Source organism: Amblyomma maculatum, chromosome 6, assembly GCF_055883805.1.
Source record: "Amblyomma maculatum isolate TAMU_Amacu chromosome 6, ASM5588380v1, whole genome shotgun sequence".
Lineage (NCBI taxonomy): Eukaryota > Metazoa > Arthropoda > Arachnida > Ixodida > Ixodidae > Amblyomma > Amblyomma maculatum.
The window spans coordinates 149,919,666-149,940,170 of NC_139349.1; positions in this window are offsets into that span (position 1 = coordinate 149,919,666).

Genomic DNA, 20,505 nt, shown 5'->3' on the forward strand with positions numbered 1-20,505 from the left:
TTGGCTAGTTTCAAGGCTGTGCGGAGGCGAGTATCGTGCTCTTCCCTTGTGCTCCTCCCTATCAATATATGTCATCGACATAGATTCGGACCCCTGGAGCCTGGTCGAATATTTCATTCATAGTTCTCTGGAAAACCTCAGGCGCCGAAGCAATGCCGTAGGGAAGTCGCAAAAAAAGGTAGCGTCCGAAGGGTGTTCCGATTGTGCATACCTTTGATGTAGCTTCATCTAAGGGGATTTGGTGGAACCCCGAATGCGCATCGATGCGAGAGAAAAAGGAGGCCCCGGCAAGCTCAGCCTCAATGTCATCTCGCTTAGGCATTTGATAATGTTCTCGCTTTAGGCACTCGTTAATTCGTATGGGGTCAATACACATGCGCAGTTTCCCATCCTTTTTTCTTGCTGCAACAAACGGACTCACCCAATCAGTGGGTTCGGTGACTGGCCACGATGCCAGCCCGCTCCATCCGATCCAACTCTTCTCGCAGGGGCTTGAGCAACGCCAAGGGCACCCGTCGCACCGGCTGGACTACCGGTGTTGCATCCTCACGCAGAACCATGTGGTAAGGGCGTGCTAGGCAGCCGATGCCCTGAAACAACTCGGGAAATTCCTTAACCACTTGGTCAGTGCTGTTCATGTGCACAGTGTTCACAGAACGCGACAACAGACCTAACGCTTCACTTGCAGACAGTCCCAATATGGCCTGGTTGCCATTTTTTACAATGAAGAAGTCGAAGTACCCACTTTGGTCGTTCACAACCACTTGGAGCGTAGCCACGCCGATGTGCTTTATAACGTCACCGGTGTATGAGCGGAGGACGGAGGGGCTTGCTCTTAAACCAGACTTCGCTTTGAGCCTTTGAAAAACGGAGTAAGGCAATAAATTCGCTTGTGAGCCTGTGTCTACTTTCAGAGACACTACTTAGGAAGCCACTCTCGCGTGAATGACCCAATCAGCTCTGTTGCCTAAGCAGACGTCGAGTATTTCAAAACCTTCCTGCTCGCCGCGTACTTCGCTTATTTGAGACACGTTTTTGCAACAGAAAAATGGTTAGTGCCACGGCACCGGAAGCATGTCTTGCCGAACGCTGGGCATCTGCCGCGTTCGTGGACACGGTTGCACTTGGAGCATTTGAACTACCGGCGTGTTTTTATACGAGCAACTTCCTGTTCTCGTTGAGCCTTGTCTTGCTCTGAACATTCTGCACACTGTTCACAGGCTGAAAAGTTGCCTTGCTTGTCCGCTTGAGCCCATGTATTGTTTTGTTCGGCGCATACCTCTTCAGCCTTGCAAATTTCCTCCGCCTTCAGTTAAGTAAGGTCCTTAACTTTCAGCATCTTTTCGCGCAATTTCGGATTATTTGTGCCAAAGACAACCTGGTCCCTGACCATGGAGTCACTCAAGGTTCCAAAATTGCAGCTTCGTGCAAGTCTCTTCAAGTCCCGTGAAAAGCGTTCGAAGGGTTCGCCCTCAGCTTGCGTTCTTGAGCGAAAGACATAGCGTTCGTACACTTCGTTTTGCTGCTCTTGCAGTATTCCTCGAACTTCTTTGTAACAGTTTGATAACCTTCCTTGCTTTCGTTCTCCGAAAACAAAAAGTTGTTGAATACCTCTAGGGCGTCTTCCCCGGCTACGGTGAGCAGTAGTGCGGTTTTGGCACCTTCCGTCCGTGGTTCTTTCGTCAACTCAGTGGCCTGCAGAAGCAGCTCGAACCGCTGCTTGAAGAGGCTCCAGTTCTTCGCGGTGCTACTGGACAGCACCAGCGGCTGCGGTGGCTTCACTAAATCCATCGTGCAGTGCACAGTGACACCACCGCTTCGATCAGCGCGTTACTGCATACGTGAACGCTATCCCACTTCTGACACCATGTTCCAGCGTCCAAAAACGAACATGCAGCGTGGAAGCAAGAAGAAGAAGAGCGTTTATTCGAGATTGCATGCTGGTATTTATATCCTACAAGCGGCTGCATAATAACGGCCAGAGCGCATGTGCGACTGATACATTACAAGTCACACGGTCAATCGCGATCGAACTCGAAGGAGTTGTGCCGCTGCTACACGGCAAAACTCGAAGTCTATTGAAATAGTTATGGTGTTTGGCGCCAAACTTTTGTGGCGCCACTATCGTTGCTTTCGGTTTTGCTTAAAGAACTAAAATCTCTATAAATGCAAAATAAAATGTAACTGTTACCTTTTTTTTTAGTAACTGCAGGTGTTTAGTTGTTATTCAAAGACAACTTTGTTTTGTTTCTTGTTTTTAACTTGCTGGCGTTTATACGGCTGTGCTATAGCTGTGCTTTTCATTGCGTTTGCATTTCTCGGCGGCGCATGTTGCAGGGGTAGAGAGTGCATAAATTATTTGCTTTGAAAAGAGTGATGTTTTTTTTTTAAATTATTACGGATATTAATATTTTACTGCGTAAATTAAAGATATAAAATAACGCTTGTTCACGTTTTTGTATCGTAAACACGCTGTGCACGTGTGTGCGTGACGCTCCTCGGGTCAGCGCTAGCAACCTTGCGGACGTTCGAGGGCCTTCGAGATCTCGATAGAGTTCTGGGCTGCTCCGCTGACTCGATAGACTATCGACTCAATGGTCATTGAAAACGCCCGTGTGGCAGCTTTCGAAGGCCTTCGAGTCGATAGGCAGTCGTTTCGAGGGCCTTCGAAATGCCCGTGTGACAGTGGTATAAATTTTCTCCGCAGAAGACAGTGGCAGTTATGTTCTCGCTCAAACGAGGCATACAGTCCAATCCTACCTTACACCTAAATGACATTTTAAAATGTTGTGTTTGGTTTTTGCGGCACATATTGCTCGCAACAACAAATAAGGAAGGAGAAGCCACGCTCAAAACGGCAAGAAATGTTTGCACTCAGCATCGCGCTCGGGCTCTGAAGCATCAAGAACGAGAAATAAACTGAGCAGGCAATTATGATGTCATCTGTGTTGGGTGACAGATAGATGACCCTGAATAAGGGCCAATGCCCCCTTCAGAAATCCTTTGCATCTTTGTGCATGAGTGGCAAACCGGCGAATTCTGACATCGATCGCTTCTGGCTAACCTATAAGCAAAAGCGTCGATATTTTTATGCTTTCATTTTCAAATCGCATCTGTAAGAAAGCGATGAAGCAATGTTTCTACGGCTGCTAATCAGAGGCAGTGTAGGTGAAAAATGTGGCTTTTATTTCTTCGCAAAATCAATTGATCAGCAAAGTGACTCAGGCAAAATAGTCTCTTATTTTATTGGCACAATACTGGCTTGCTTTAAAGGTAGTAAGATGTGGCGCATACATAATACACAGTTCGAAATACAAAAGAAATGTAGCGATAAACACTTTTGCACATTGGAACCAAGTAGCATCTTTGATTTTATTGACACAGCACTGGTCGCTTTGAAAAGGGACGTAAGACATGGCACAGGCACTATAATTCAAAGCACACATTTCCAGATAAAAATAAATGCACAGAAAAACACTGTTAGACAATTGAAAGGTGCTGAGAATCCTTAACGAAATGAAAAGATATGAAAACGAAGCGCAAGCAAATAATTTTCGTACAAACATTTTTCACACACGCTGCAATCCAATTTTAATTTCGATGATAATAAGCTTCTGATATGCACGAGAGTATCTTCAAAAGATGCAGGAAGTTACCAGAAATTTTGAAGTATTTACAGATTCATTGAGGCGAAAGCAAAATAATAATTGTATACAGATTTTCAAACCACAACTTTCACAAATGTTTCAAATTAATAAAACTTGAAATTACGAATGCATACTGTCACCGAATCTGAGCTGCAGCGACCCGCATGCCTACGCTTTTGCTACCGCATTTAGTGCAGTCACTGGAGATAATTTGGAGGCTTCATCTCGGACAAGAATCTGGATCCGTACTTTCGCGAAAACACTCACAATCTCTTTTACAACATCGTGGCAGGCTGGGAAGCAAGATACCAATGAAATGCTATCTTTTATCCGGGCCTGCAGCTGTGCAGTGCTGATTGCATTTTTGAGGAGAGCCTCTCTGTTACCGCGGAAAAAGATCTCAGCAATTTTTACAGTTTCGATGACGGCTGGTGATGGGTTCGTCAGTGACGTGAGACTGAAAAGTTCTTCAATTCAATCTTGTGAGGGGGCCCGGCAGCCAACGACAAACCAGAAAAACTGCCCTCACTCTCTCTTTGGAGAGGGGAACGAGGAGGAAAGCGCTGGGAGAGGGAAACGGCGGCAAAGATCTTATATTTTCGCTACTTTCCAAGATAGAGGGGTTTTAAGCGGCGCGAGATAACAGCGCCCCTGTGCGGCCCCGCAGCTGCTCCGCTACCCTGAGCGGTGGTCCATTTTATTTTCCGGCCGATAGTACCTGTAGCAGTAGATGAGCGCTGCGCACACTTGCTTGCACTTTTCTGAAAGGCCGGCAGTGCATGAGCAGACGCCTGCCACCACTTTGGGTTTTGTGGTGAAGTCTTTGAACTTCAACGAGATGCGGTGCGGCGCGGCTCGCGCTGTAGCCCGGATGTCTGCATGCACAGGGCGATGATTTCTGCATCGTCAGTGGTGCGATCCTTCACCCCGATTACAATAAGATGGTTGGCCGCCAAAACTCGCTCGCTTTTGACGAAACACCGCGCTTCAACGCCACAATCCAGAAACCGGAGCACGGTGCTAAACGAAAGTGCCGTCGCGACAAACTCAGTTTCACAGCTCCGCCCGGAGAGGTGTCAAGGTATGGTAGCGAAGGCTCCATAGACGCCCATTGGTCCAAAAAATGGCGGCTCATCTGCACCGCCATATTGGGGGGCAACTACGTATGAGTGACGTTGAATGATGTCACGCATACGTATGTTTTAGCGCGAATTTTAAAGTGGTCTTTTTATAGAACCCGCATTTTCAAGCCGGTATCTCATGAAGGTTGCCTTTCAGTGCGCACCAACCTTTTTCAGTCAAATGTGCTTGAGTTCCTGCTAGTTATGGCCTTGTTAATGTGCAATTCGGAACCCAATGAAAATGACTGGCAAAGAAGGCAGCATAGAAAGGCAGCAACACTTTCAGACGCTGGCTTACCTTGGCTGGCTAAGCATGCAATCATGCATGATTCGTAGTGGAAACCTTGGTGGAAATACTGGTGCTAGTACTTTTGAGTACAAGGTATGATGCACAAAGCACAGGCTCAAGTGCACAGTTTGCAATACAGTGTACGGCAAGTATGGTTTTCATATTCATGGTTTATTACAGCAATCAAACAAATACAGTGATAAAGCACACCAACAAAAAATACACGTCACAGGCAGCTCAAGCAGTAGTTTTTTTAAGCTGGCTATTCATCTCAATGGTCACAGTGCGGATAGAAAAAAGCCCTGCAGTTCCACGAACGTTGCCAGGTAGGAAATTGAAAAGCATAGCAGACAGTGCTAAGGCAGCTTCAATTGAGGCAAGCATGGCATGACATAAGTAGGCGCATCAACACGGGTCGCAGCCTTTTTGACAACAGATACAGCAGACGGTTCGAAGTGCTTAGAACAAACTCGCAAGTCTCGCAGCTGCCATGGTGTCTTCTTATCCAGGCTGACGTTGTGGCAGAACTGCACCCACGCTCGGCACCTGGACGTGATGCAACGTGCACGTTATTCACAATTGCGCCGTAAGGAATACTGCATACTCCAAACGCCAATGAGTCATTATTCCTGTCAATGCTAACGGCAGTACAATATACTTCCATTATATCTGAACTATGGTAGTAAATGCTCGCCCCAAGCTCTCAGCGCCCAAGAGTGCGGTTACGTACGCTCGTCCTCATGCCATGCGGGTAGCTATACTTTTCTATGGTCAAGATTGACGAGAATGAAGTGCGTTTAAATTTACCCTAATGGTCATGCATATGCAGAATAGCAATAACAAGACAAACAGTAACTCCTGCTGAGTGAATTCAGTTAAAGCACCCTCAAGGCCGCGCATATACACGTGGCTGAATTTCGATACTACCAGTTGCGAGGGTCAAATTGGCTTCGCGGTGTTTGAAAAGTAAACAGTGTTGTGCTCAGACTTGTCAGGCAGCACAATTGGTTTTAAATTGGCCTTCCTGTGAGTGGCATGCGCGTGGTTGCTCCTGAGAGCCCGGTATCAAGTTAACGCTGGTGATAGCCGGCTGCATGAAACCCACCATAAATCGGACAAATGGTGGGCCTCTTTCTCACAGCTCAGCACTTAAAGTGTGTGCCCTGTAGTGTAATACATAAATATCCCTGAAAAAATGAAGCCACGTGTGCACGAACTGGTTACAGAAACAGATGCGAATAGCCCAATGAAAGCATTCAGAGCATACCTAGGGCAGACGCCTTGTAGCAGACGACACTGACAAGAGCTCACCTGTGAAAGTCCAGCGGGAAGCAGTGTAGCTTGACACCGACGGTACTGTCCATGCTGTCGCAATGTGCCACGGCGCATCGTTTCTTCACACGCCGCAAGCTCATCTTGAAATAAAGCGCTAAGCGCTTCAAAAGAACAGTGCGAAGCGTGCAAAGACGGAAAAAGACTTCGCACTGGCCGCACGTCCAAGGAAACGACAAAACCGAGAAAACTGTCGCAGCGGTGCGGCGGGGTGCAAATTTTACAAAACGGTGACAGAGAAGCGACACGCAAGGACGACGAAAACTTCACAAAAGGGGCATTTCGTGACCGGCGAGCTAAATTTATAAGCTTTACCAGGCGCGCTATTGCAGACAGCTGGCGATAAGGAACTGCTTCGTGAGCTCCCGCGGCCACTGTGGCCGGGTGCCGAAACAAGGCCTGCAAAGTCAAGCTGCAAATGCACCGCACGCTCATCAACAGGGGGCGTAAAAAGAACGTTGCAAAAAATAAAAAATGCGGCGTAATGTTTCGCTGAAATAGTTTACCTATTTTATAAAACGTGGCTTTAAAATATTTATTTCTTTATAGCATTTTTATTTGTGCTTTTGAATTTCATTATCTAAGTGTTTCGGCCATGGTAGAACAACAAATGGTAGCGCAACTCCCATAGAAGCCTGCGTGTCGACTCTGAGCGAGACTTTAGTTTCCCGGCGCCCCCTGCGAACTGTGAGGCACAACAAACACGTGACGTTGCTTGTGACGTCACAGTGACATACTTTTGGCGGGGAAATTGATTGTCTTTTTACTTATGAACGAAAAACAAGGCCAACAACGACGGAGGCAGAACGATGCTCGGATAAGGCAGAAAAATGGACACCGTAACTGTTCAGCCAACTTTACTTGACATGGATTTCTACTGTCAAGTTTTACGTTAACTGAAATGTTACGGCATCTTTAACCACCTTATCATAGCATCGTTCTGCCTCCGTCGTCGTTAGCCTAGTCTTTCGTCGCGCGTCATGTAAACGCATTCTGGGGCTTATTTCTTTGGGCACGTTTGTGAACAAGGGCCTCAAGTGAATTCGGCAAGCACATGGATAGAATCACATGGCTTGGGGCATTTCACTAAGGGCATAAATGAGTGAAGCTGTGCTGCATAGAAAGCCAGGCTTTATTAATTCACGATTACTTACATAGACGCTTCACGACAATGAAATCTTTAAGTGTAGGAAAGTGACCACCGCTCATTCGTCACGGTCTTCATGAAATCCTCGTTATAACAAAATGACCTGAGCGTAGGTCTCCAAACGAGACTCGGTGAGATTATAAAAGGGTAAAAGATCTTGCTAACAAACAAAGTACATATCGGCATCAGCGTCAAAGAACAACAAAAACAAACGAACGGAATAACTAACGCTAGCGCTAGAACTCCAACCTGTAAGAGCTTAGGTAAGCAATTCAAATTGGGATTGCTAGTATTTAGAAGTTAATGCGTCTGAGAAGTGAAAATATCTACGATATAGCTTCGCTCCAATAAATCTCGCCCTGTTCACGATTCCCATATTTTACTCGCGCTTCATTTGCCACTGAAAGGAGTCAATGTGAGGTTACAAATTTACAACTTAAGCATTTAACATGTTCATGAGAAAGATCCCATTGACAATAGGAACATCACTGTAATAACAGCTAAAGCACGTTCAGCGAACGTTGGTGCGGTAATACAACGCAGTAACCAAAACAGGCAGCAAAGGGAGCGGAACGGAAGGCTTTGAGCAATGCGACACACGTCTTGGGGGCAATAAAATCGCACCTTCACCGCTCAATTAATACATGCAGCGATACGCCGCTCATGCAGACGTGTATCCGTAAAACAAGCCACCACTTTTACAACATGCCTGGGAGGCCGAGCCGAGCCGCCGAGCTGTGACGCAGCATTGTCCCATCGTCCGGAAATGCGCACATACAGCGGCAATCAGTTTCTCATCGAGCACAGACAGTCTTCGCCTTGCTGTAAAGCTCTACCACAACCAGCAGAATGAAATACTGACCGTTTGTTACAGATAACCCACTCTGTACGCAGCACGCAACGATGAACGTTGAACCGGGGCCAATGACGCAACCATTCCGCGGATGAAAAGAGCTTTGGTCTGAGCCATATCTGAGTTTTGGGCAACTACGCAGCGGATAAGTGGCCGAGAGAGGCCATTAGAAACAAGTTAAAATATTATTATAAAGGTGACACGTTTTTTCTTACGCTAGGCAAGAAACAAAAACTGCATTCATTCCTGAGCGCGAATATTATGTTTACTTTCTAGTTCTTTGGAGTTCTGGCAGATCTTATTTTCTGTGCGCTAGTAATTTGCCTCACAGTTCGCAGGAGCCCTCATCATCGAGTTGATGCCGCTGGCAGTAGGCAGCTGCACGCGTTTTTTTCCAAGTTGCGCGACCAGTTGTACATAGACCTTGTTTCGGCCCCCCCCAAAGTGGCTGTGCTGCTGTCGCGCTAGACCGTTTTTGGGCCCAGCCTTCGCCACCATTTTACATCCGCCTTGGAGGTGTCCCCGGTGGCAGTCGCGTGAACTAGCGGCGCTGCAGTTGACTCTTGCTTAGGGTGCCTCGATGCCTGCCAGCGCCGCCGTTCAGGGAGGAGACAACCTCTCCGACGCCATCATATTGAAGCACACGGGGTCAGCTGCGCTCGCGTTCGTAACGATGCCGTTCATACTCTCGGCGCTCTTCAGATTGCTTTGACTTGAACTTGACTTTTTATCAGCACCCCACTGCTTCTCCTGTTACTCATAATAGCCTTTTTAAAAGCCTAGCGTCGGAGACAGAATTGCACGACTTAATTTTAGGACTGCAGGTGGGTGAGGTTGAACATTTCATATGCAGTCTGTTGGTTTGAAAATGTGCTAATATTTTAACGATTCGTTACCCGGCAGTTTGCTGTCGCTACATGCCGATGGGAGAAATTGCCTTCTTTTTTCGCGCGGTGTTGCGTTTTTTTTTAATTCCATAGTTTGGTAACGGCAGCACGTCGTAAGCCGCCCGCACGCTTTGGTTTCGCTTATGTTGTGCTTGCTGTTTTCGTGTGCTAAGCTCGCAACAACTGATGTCTCTCCGGGTTTTAATATTTGAAGGTGTGCCTGTGGGTTATTCGTCCGTTTACTGCTCAAAGGGGTGCTGCGACATCTGTTAAAGACGGTCGTTGGCATACAAAAATAATGCTGCCGTATTCCAACGCTGTCACAGCGGCTGCGTTTTCGAGACCCGCGAAAACCAGTTGCCCTTCTTTGGAGTTAGTAAAACGGATTTCTACGAAATTTTCATTTGGTTAATTTTTCTGATGGGTGCACACCAACGGAGAGTTCTTGCTGCGCTCACGTGCAGAAATCGCTTGTGTCATTGACATACACTTACCGGTTGCTCTGCTGCGATTCCTCAGTTTGTGAAGCACGGCTCTGCTCATATTATTCCGTCGTATTTATTTTATCAAAGCCCATATGTACTCATTACAAGCCACGCATATAGTCTACACAGGTCATTAATTAAACTGCAGCATTCTATTTTTTTTAATTTTTGGCCGAAATAACAGTTATAGACAATAAGCCATCAAGTGCGCAAAAAAAAAACGACCATAAATGTTTAGTTAAAGAACAGCATTTTTAACGATGCCTATGCGTGAATTTGCTACGTTGCTTTTAAAATTGCCGTGGCAATAGGCTAGCCTATTACAAAAATAAGTACTACCTAAAGTGGAGCCTTATTATTGTTCCAAACAAGTATGTATTATAACTTGTCAATGGTTGCCCCTAACAGGTAATACAGACAGACAAGCAAGCTCTGCAAATTATTTATTTAATGTCAGGTGAAATAAGAAAACAAGACATAGGGGAAAAAATTGCTTTTTACAATGTGGTGTAACCTTCGCAACAAGAAAACAAAGCATGAAAAAAAAATGCAAATATGAAGTAAGCATGAAAGGTAGAGTTGCAAGAAAAGCTCCTGTACACTATGGCGTAACATTTAAAGCAAGTTGCTCTACGGAAAGTTAACGCCAGCCATAGTCTTGCTGCCGTATCCGTCGTCTGATTCATCCGGTTCGCTCAGCCAGCGGAGGTAGATACGTAGTCGCATGATAACAAAACGGCACAACAGTTTTGTCATAATGCTTGGGTGGTCAGTGCACTCACTAGGTGGCAGAGAAACTGATCTTTCAATAAGACTTGTCAATGTCTTGATTGGGTGACCTAAACGACAAATATCATTTTCTTCTGAAAATTTCTTAAAGAGACATTCACAGGAAGAAACGAACTGCAGGACTGCATGACTCACATACACCAGATTCCTAGAACCTTGATTGTACTTCTTGAGCTGCACAAGGGTATGCTCATCGGAAGCCTTGTCAGCAATGAGAGCCTCAGTACAGGCAGGGCATGGTTTCTTAGTGCTGATAAAAGGCTTCACCAAATAGCCTGCCAAGTGATGTCACTTTCGATGAGAGACAATGGCTCATCATCATATGAGGTTTCTTCGAATTCATTCTGCACTTCTTTAATCTCTGCAGAAAAGAAATCCACTAAGTAGTTGCTGTCATCAGCTTCATAACCAGAGTTCTTAGGTACTTTGAGGAACTGGCTGACTGATACAATGCTGAGTGCATTTTTGACATCATATGCACAAGGCACGGGAGAAATCATCCGGATCACCGAAAACAAATTCTCCAGGCAATCTTGAGCCAACCGTCCTGTTAAGAAGAATGCGTAGCCACAGTTGTTTAGCAGAAACTTGTGAAGTTGAAGTACTGCAGCAGTGGACATAAGCACACCTGCTTGACATGGTTTGCACACCTTTTTGATGCCAATGCCTAAACTCTCGGCGACTTCAACAGCGAGTTTCAGAGTTGAGACAGCCTCTTTGTATTTACTTTCATTTGATAAACTGAGGGCAACAACAGGGTACCTCGCAGTCATGATTGTGTACCACTTGAAAATCACCTCACAAAACCAGGCTGTTGTTTCAGACTCGGGTGGCAGTTTCTTCCGCTTTACAAAGTACCTGATAGCGGCAGGTGCTTCTCTGAATGACTGAATAGCTACCTCTACCTTCATCTTTGTGAAGTGGCCATTGGAAACGTGCAGCGCACTTAAGTTAGGTGCCACCTTCAACTGCTCTGTGTCCGACTTAAGAACAATTTCTATATACTCAATCGACACATCAGTGCTTGGTAAATCGTACTTCGCCACTATTTCTTCATTCAGTTTCATCTGGTCTTTCCGCACGAGGTGCCCTCTGATGTTTTTTAGTACATGTGAAGGATCTGGCATAAAGAACAGCGACATAGAATTGTCGTATGGATGAGGAACTGTGCATGTAGTGACAGAAAAGCGGGAACTAGACAGGTTTAAGCTACGCCACATCGCACGGTTGGAGCTCCCCATGTCGCATGTCACGCACAGCACACGCAAAGAAATCTCTGTGCAGAGGTTGATTAAGTGGAAGACAAAGTCTCTCAACTTGTCTCCATTAACAAAAGCACCTGTATAATGATAAGCAATTACTTGCTTCCAGCACGTGTTAAGACCCCCAACCATGAAGACGAGTGCATGGTTTGCTGCTTGGTCGGTTTCAGGGAGCGTCACTTTGCCAAGAAAGCCATCACCACTTCGATCTAGCTCGACACCTTTCCGAATCTCCATTTCATCCAGAAATAACACACAGTCTTTTTCAATATTTGACATCGCAGCCACTTTCACCTTCATCATGTTGATAATTTCACTCAAGACCCCGGGCTTAAACGACAGGTGTTGTAGTAGTCTGCAAAGTGTCCTTCGTAAAGGAAGGGGGTTTCCTTGTTCTAAAAGCAAATTGTAACCTGCAGAGCGGCAAGCAAATTTCAAATGCAGTGCTTTTTTTTATAGTTTCTGCGCTCCATGCACTCTCTTTCCGGCTCTTTCTATTCAAAGCAGCCTTCTGGTCCTCATTCAAAAAGTTCAAATTTTTAGTGAGCCTAGAGAGATGTCTTTCCAGGCGCTTTGTTTTTCTGTTCGCGATCTTCAACTTCTTTTTCGCTGAAGACAAGCTTTCGCGCAATTCAACGTTTTTCTTTTTCATGTCTTGCAGAGCCTTTCGTAGCTCACATGATGAAAGCGAGGAAATACTTCCACTGCTCTCATGTTCAGTTGCATTTTCTTCGAAAGAAGAGATACTGTCCCGAGTGAGTTCTGTCAAGTCGTCGATGCCAGCTTCTGTAGCTACAGTTGAGGAGGAGCTGGTTCCTTCTTCATCAGCAGGCCCACGTTGGGCAGGCCGCTTTGCAGGGAGCTTTCTTCACTTAGGTGGAGCTGAAATTTTAATAAAAAGAATGGGTCTCATTGTTTTGTACCGAGCAGCTGGAAATGCCGGAAATGTGCTCCAGTACAATTATTACTTACGTCTGAAGTCAAACAGCATGGCCAAAGCTGTAGACTTTAACAGGCGGCGCCCATTCTGCCGGTTCCTCTCAAACTGCTCCTCTTCAAAGTGGCGCTAAAAAGTAAACAAGGCACCAGATGCGAGTATTGATGTTTTCTTAAATTGATACAAACTAAATGCGTTTAAGAAATTAACCAGTTATTTAAGGTGCCTAAACAGCTAAATTACTGAGCTTAACACCTCGTAAAAAAAAAACAAAACAAAAAAACTGCTTACGAACAGCGTAAATCAACTATACCTGCAACCATAACATCGTCTCTATCATTTGCGAATAGTACAGTTCAAATATTTTCAAATTTAAAGAGAAAAAGTCACGCGCCTTGATATGATAGCCGCAAAATATCTCCTGAGGTCTCAGAGAAAATCGCGGTCTTTCAAGCGACACCAACATAAAAGCCACGCTTTCAAGACAAATCACTATAGACCTTCTTTCGAAAATATCAGGCACTTCACACTCATGCTTACTATTTTTTTTTTTTAACGCTGCAGTTGACTGTGCTGTCTAAATACAACTTACGCAAACTTCTCTGTAAAACAAATGCCAGTGCTTCCAGTGAAACATCAAAAAGGTGTGCGACATTATAATTCTTTGCGAATTCACGCTACCTACAAAGTATATTTTAATTGCAAAGTGCGGTTTGATAAGACTAAACTAGTTTGTAACTTACCTCGCAGATATATGAGCTGTCAGTTGCTTTCCACCGATCCCGCTTAACTTGAGCTTCCCATTTCCTTCTCCGTTAGGCCTTTACGCGTTGACCCGGTGCACATTGGCACACAAGAGCCCGTCCTTTTGGCTCGGTGGAGTTACCAAGCTTGTCATTCATACGGTCGAACACAACCTAAAATCACTTGCGAGACGTCAGCAAACAAAGCAAGCGCTACTGCTTGCGCCGAGCAACTGCAACCACTCCGACCGGCCGCTGTGCTTCAAAATGGCGTCGGAGCGAGCAAGAGGCGGCGTGGGGCTGTTGAAAGGTTGGCACCACCCTGAACGGCAGCGCTGGCATCGAGGTACCCTTATAGCACGTTCGATAAACACACCAGTGCGCACGGGTGCGTGATTTTGCGTTCGATAAACCGCACCGGTGCGCACTGGATGTCTTCGATAAACAGGGCGCACCGTCTGGGAGCACTTTTCAGTTGCCCCGCCGCGCACCCGCGGAGTCGGCGGTGCGACGGAGTGCAATCCCAGCAAGCATTGCGAAGAGCAGACGTCAACATGGCGTCGGCATCAAATGCTACGCTGCTTTCCGCGATCGTTGAAGATTTGCTCTCGAGTTCGTCCGACAGTGAAGATGAATTGATTGCTGTAATAAGGAAAATGAAAAGTGTGAAAGCCCGAAGGTTGTCAACTTTGTGGATGGGGTAGTGAGACGGTTTAATGAAAACAAGGTAAGCTACCATATCCCACTGCTCGCCTTGGTATGCAACTGCTTTTATAGGGCTAAATTTATATAGGGCTGGAGAAGCATATGTCTGCAGCAAAGTAATCATTCGTATCGTAGCCCACACGCCATAGAAAATACTTGTTACGTCAAAATTCACGTTTCTAAGTGTTAGTGCATCAAAGATAAGGGACAAAAAAATGAAGGAGGCACACAGCGTTAAACAGCAAGTGTCCGTCTCGTTAATTCTTTGCCTCTCGTGTTTGATGCTGCTTGTAGACGAAAGCATTTGATCGTTGATAGCAAGTGGCCATTTAGGCGTGTAAGTACTTAGCTGGACAAGCATGTCATGCCGTAACACTCGCGACACAGAAAACATTCGCTGATAGAACAGATGATGTGGGTGAAATGATCTTTTTCAGTTCCGAAAGCACTTTCGGATAGGAAAGGCCGTCTGCTACAAAGTTATCTCGGACTACGAGAAATCCTGTTTCTATGGCAACAGCAGTGGTCGGGGACCATACGCAAGAAAAACAGCAGAAGAACATGTTCTTTCATTCCTTTGGTGAGTTGCGAGGTTGGAATTTCCTGCGAATGTATAACTGCACATGATCTTTTTTTTTTTGTTCAGGTTTGCTGGAAACAAGACAAGCATCCGAGCCACTGCACTTGTTTTTGGCATGGCAGATAGCACGTTACTGCACATCATTGATAGCGTCGCTGGCTTCCTTGATAGCATCAGCACCGATGTTATCAGATTTCCACTATTGGAGGAGGCAAAGGCACATTGCAGTCAAAAATTTGAGAAGGTAAAGTAATACCTTGCTGTTTGGTCACTGCTTTTGTGAACTAGTCTTCTTTTTTTTTTAATTCAGCGTTTGCTTTACGAATAAATATTATATGACGCTCATGTCAAGAAACCCATTTGCGCATTTTTTCCTTCATAATATGACAGGCTTTTTCAGTCTTGCTTCAGGCATAAGTGATCTATGGAACGGTTTTCTTGCTTCAAATTTCTGGCTTCCCTGCTGTCCTTGGTTGCATAGATGGAACCTACTTTGAGACCAGGTGCCCGGAACACAAGATAGTGTCTACCTCCCTATTGAAAAAACCTATATATAGGACCTATTCATATCAGGTTATTGGACATGGGAGTTGTGGGAGTGGTAGGAGTAAAAGGAGTAGTAGGAGTCGCAGGCTATGTGCGTTGTAGAATGTGGTGAGCGCCCCCTCGTTGTGGGGAAAATGAGGATGCAGGCTAAAAAGACATTCAGGTAAATAAAAAAATGCACGTAAATAAAGAAAATGGAAAAAAAAAACTTGCCGCACCAGGAATTGAACCATGATCTCGCAGATTACACCGCATACCAGCCCAGCACGCTAACCACTACACCACGGCGCTTTTTTTTTTTTCTTTATTGCCGACTTTGACATTTGAAAGTGAAATCAGAAATACAGTGCATAAAACGCGTAAGCCAGGCTTTGGCAAACACGGATTAAAATTCTCTCAGTGACACCAAAACATCAAGCAAAGTAATCCATTCTGGTGGATCAGGGAGTGCTCGGTAACACTCTCTTAGTGAAACGACACTTTCAACAAAATGCTTGCGAACAGGACGCACGACAAGATCAGCATGTTCAAATTGCATCCTCGTTTTCCATATTGAGTGCAGGCCCAGAAGCATAATCAAATCATATGGTATATCCTGTGATGTTTCTATCGGCAAGAACCTTATTCCATATAGATCGAGTGGTAACTGTTTCTTAAGCGTGCGCTGTAAAACATCCCAGTGAAATATTGGGTCCCAGCAGTCAAGAAAAACATGCTCTATTGTTTCAGGTTTTTTGCATAAAAAACAATTGGTAGTCCAGGGTACGAAGATGACTTTGCTATGAAGCCATGTCTTAACGGGTAGCGTGTTAGTGTGCAATTTAAAGAAAAAAGTTTTGACTGAAGATATTACCGGCATTCTTTTAACTCTTTTAAGGACGTCTTGTCCGGGGCCTCCACGGTATGGCAAACGGTACAATGGCTGGGGAAGCATGATGTCATTGAGGTCTCTGTAGAGTTTCTTCTTGGTGACATTGCACAGATATTCATGAGGGAAACGCACATTTAACAACCTATAAGCAAGCATAACTTCACGCAGATATCCAGTCACGGCACCGCACATATTTTGACATGACGACACCACGAACCCTGGAAGGAGTCTGTTGAGCCTGACTTGAATCACTGTCCGGAGAAATGGATTGTTTTGGTCGCGTAGATAAATAAAGCGGGATACAACCTGGCGCATAAATAAATGCACAAGCCCTAGTCCTCCCTTCTTGACAGGAAGGAAAAGATTGGTTCGACTTGTTCTTTCCCATGTCGAAGCCCAAATAAACACAGCAAAAACACGAATTTTTTGTACACTGATCCTCATGGCACCCAACACATTCATTACATACCAGATCTTAGATACAAGGAAGAGATTGCTGATTGTGGCTAGAATATCGCACAGAAAAACCCAGTCAAACAGCTCCAGCAAAGCGATCAAAACTAAGTATACCAGAAATGATGTGGAAAATTCATGTAGAGAAGAGCGCCGAGAACGACGTCATAAAGAAAAACTGGAAGTGCTGCGACAACTGCTGGGAGGACGAATAGAGCCTGCAGTAGAAGAGCCCTGGAGCCCATAGTGCCAAAATAGCGCTGTGTTCGTTTGTTCCCTCATCTTTCGTGCTTCTCTGTTCACGCTGTTCAATGCAGGATCTATAGAGTGCAATATTGTTTGTTTTCCGTTCGTGATTGATAAAACAAAGTGCAATTCAATAAATATTTTGTAACACCTTGTCAGTGTTCATGACTGATTAATTATTTAATTATACCTCTATTGCTGCTGAAAACAATACACTAGCAGAAGACACAAGCTCAGGCAGGTACAGGAACTGAATGAATTTTATTGCACGATTACAAATGCACATATCACAGAACAATCAAATATATTGGTTACAACAGTGAAAACAGATGCTGTGCAACCTTCTCCTCTTGTCTTCGCCTAATTGCCGCAGCAACCTATCTCTCTTCGAGCAGTCCATCTCCAGTGTTTGCTCAGAGCAGACCTTCACATTCTTTGTGACCTCACTGTCATCAATTATATCTGTGTCGCCTGCTTCAATACACAGACTGTGCAGCACACAGCATGCAAGTATGAATAACGTTGCTTTCATTACTGTGTGAAACTCAAGGTATAGAAGTTGCCTAAACCGGCTTTTTAATAACCCAAAAGCATTCTCGATGCGGACACGCGTCTGGCTCAACCTGAAGTTATAATTTGTCTGTTCAGGGGTAAGATTTCCATAGTCTCTGTACGGAGTTAGCAAATATTCCCTGACGGGGTATGCTGCATCCCCTAGAATATGATATTTCCCTGCAGTGATGCATGGCAAGTCATCCAAAATAAATGAGCGCCTGAAAGCCTTACCGTCATTTGACTTGCCTGTGTGGCCAAGGAAGACATCAAGAAATCTGCGGTCCCTGTCACAGATAGCTTGAACATAGAAAGATTTTTTTGTCATGGCGGTTGACATAGCCCTATTGAAAAAACCTATTTGCGGTTTTAATAGGTCCTGTGTGAAATAATATGGGAGTATGCAGGAGCCGAAATGGGGCATAAAGGACCCATAAAGACGCATTCAGGACTAGTAGAAGGACGCGCAGGATATGCATATAGCTCCTGTTACTCCTTTTCAGACTCCTTTAACCCCTGTATATCACATGTGGGATATATATTAGGAGTTATCGGAGTTGTGAATAGGTCCTGTGTACCATGATACAGGAGTTGGATGGGCTCCTTAATCAGGATTTGTTTATGCAAGTTTGAAAAGGCAAAGTTTGATATACGCATGTGGTGTCCCAGCTAAATTGAACCAAGAAATAACAACAAGAAAGCTTTTTTCAAATTTGAATGAAATGAACATGAAAGTTTATTTTGCATTTCGATTTCTGCATGCGCTGCTGTGAGCGCATGCGGTAATTACAATCAACAATCGCTGCACGTCTTCTGACCTTATGGCGCACGTTGATATCGTAACTGATGACGAGTCTGCAATACGGAAGTGCAGGGAATAAATTCGCCTTTCCACATGAACATGCTCGAGCATAACTCAAAACACGTCGCCACCCACCGAACCATTCATTGATAGCTGCATATCAACAGCGATGCTTATTTAAGGGTTTGCATATTCAAAAGGAGTGATTGGAAGTAAAATACTGCCACCGCTGCTCCGCTGCCAGCCTGTGAAGTTAAAAGGTCATATATATATGACAAGCGGATCCGTACGAGATATCTCTGTCGTAGAAAGAAAAATGCGCTCTAACACGGCGAAAAAATAGCCAGTACGTAACATATTCGCATATTCTTAGGTGTACGTGCAGAACACTGCTACGTTTGAATGATAGATGATATTGCCTATGTGTATTGATACAGGGCAATCGTCAAAGGACGACCGCACTTAAGAAAAAGATTCAAAGTGCAAAACAGAAAATCGCAATAGACGGATATAAGCATACAAAACCATCTCGACTAGCGAGCGGACGTGTATTCATGGGCTCCCACGGAGCAGTGTCAGCGGTGCAGCAGGGCCGCGGTAACAGGTTTTTGTCCTCCGACAGTGATTACCAGGTTGTTTTGCCCAGTCTTCCCACAGGTCGGTTCGTTTTAAATACCGCATTTTTGCACGCTGACATAACTGCCTGGCTGTATAGGGTTGAGGATTTTCGAGACGCCCTCGCTCAGGTTTCGGTGCTCCCCGATGTTATCGCTTTGGGGGCGTATCGAATGAGCCATGTGTGGGCCGTTACACTCAAGGATGCCGAAGCAGTCAAGAAGGTGGTCAGCATTGGCGAACTGCAAGTGAAGAAGAAGCGATGCCTCGTCATTGACCCGGCCAACAGGGATATACGCATGAAGGTGCACTGGCTCCTGCACAGTGTACCAGATGAGGACGTGCGTCTCGCCTTCGCTCCTTTCGGCAAGGTCAGTGGCATCTCTCGAGAGCGTTGGCGTGCTCAAGGAGTGACAGACAAAGGCTCTACCACAAGAAATGTGACCTTGAAGCTGAACGTTGGTGTGAAGGTTGACGATCTACCTCATCAGCTGAGCGTGTCCGGTGAGCTAGCTCTTCTTGTTGTGCCGGGCAGGGTTCCACTCTGCCGAGCCACAGGCCATATTCGCCGTGAGTGCCGTATTCCGCGGTGCGGTGTCTGTCGTCGCTTCGGCCACGACGAGAGCCAATGTTCGTGGACCTATGCCAGTGTAATCGGACCCGTGGGCAGTGAGGATGTGTCTGACCTGCTCATGGACGAGGCAGACGCGGAGGAAGCATCAGCTGCAGCAAGTGCGCGAGCCACTGTGGCGACGTCAAATAAACCTAAACCGCAAGTGGGGGACAGCACTGTACAAGAAGCAGTGGTTGAAGAACCACCGCGGTGCACAGCGCACCATTACTGGTTTGGGGGCAAACCCGGTGCTGTTTATCAAACTTGCTATTAGGGTGTATTGATGCGCGCGCTCTTCCGCCGCCGCCGTGCAGGGTGGAGACAACCGCGTCGTCTGCTACGACGTCCGCCATTAGGATGCCCGCTCCGTACGCAGCCAAGGGCGGCAAAGGCGGAATATCGCATAGTTCAGCCAGTGTCACATTCACGGTCTTTTGTAATTTCGCGACATCAGCTGTGATGAAGCCGTGGTGGAGAGCATCGGAAATTTCGTCCACCTTAGGGTTTTATTAAAATGCACCGATATCGGCCTAGTACAAGGCACTGTGTTTCTCAGCTCTATCGAAACTCGGCCGCCGCGGCTGTGTCGCGCTCCCGTCCTCATAATCAGCAGACGAGCGCCATATACCACCCAGCGAACACATCCGGGCCACTTTTAATGTTTCTTTGTAGTTACAAACGTGATTTATAATTTTTGCGGAGCATTACGCACTAATACTACGAAATAAACAACTTCTGGCACATTTTTGTGTTAAGCTTGAGTATAGATAGGCATGTTCTTTCATTTTACGTTGCACAATATAGTACTTTATGGCTATTTTATGCTCAGAAAAGCATTCCCATAGCTATCCTGAATTTCGTTTTCATTTCTTTCGCGTTACTTTTTATATGCAGATGGGGATAAACAAACTTTTTAATTCATGCCAGACTACTTGGTGCTTCAGACATAAGATTTAATGCTATAGAAACCATGACTCGTGCAGTCACGGACTATAAGCCCTGTTTAGCATATCTGATGCAGCAAATGATG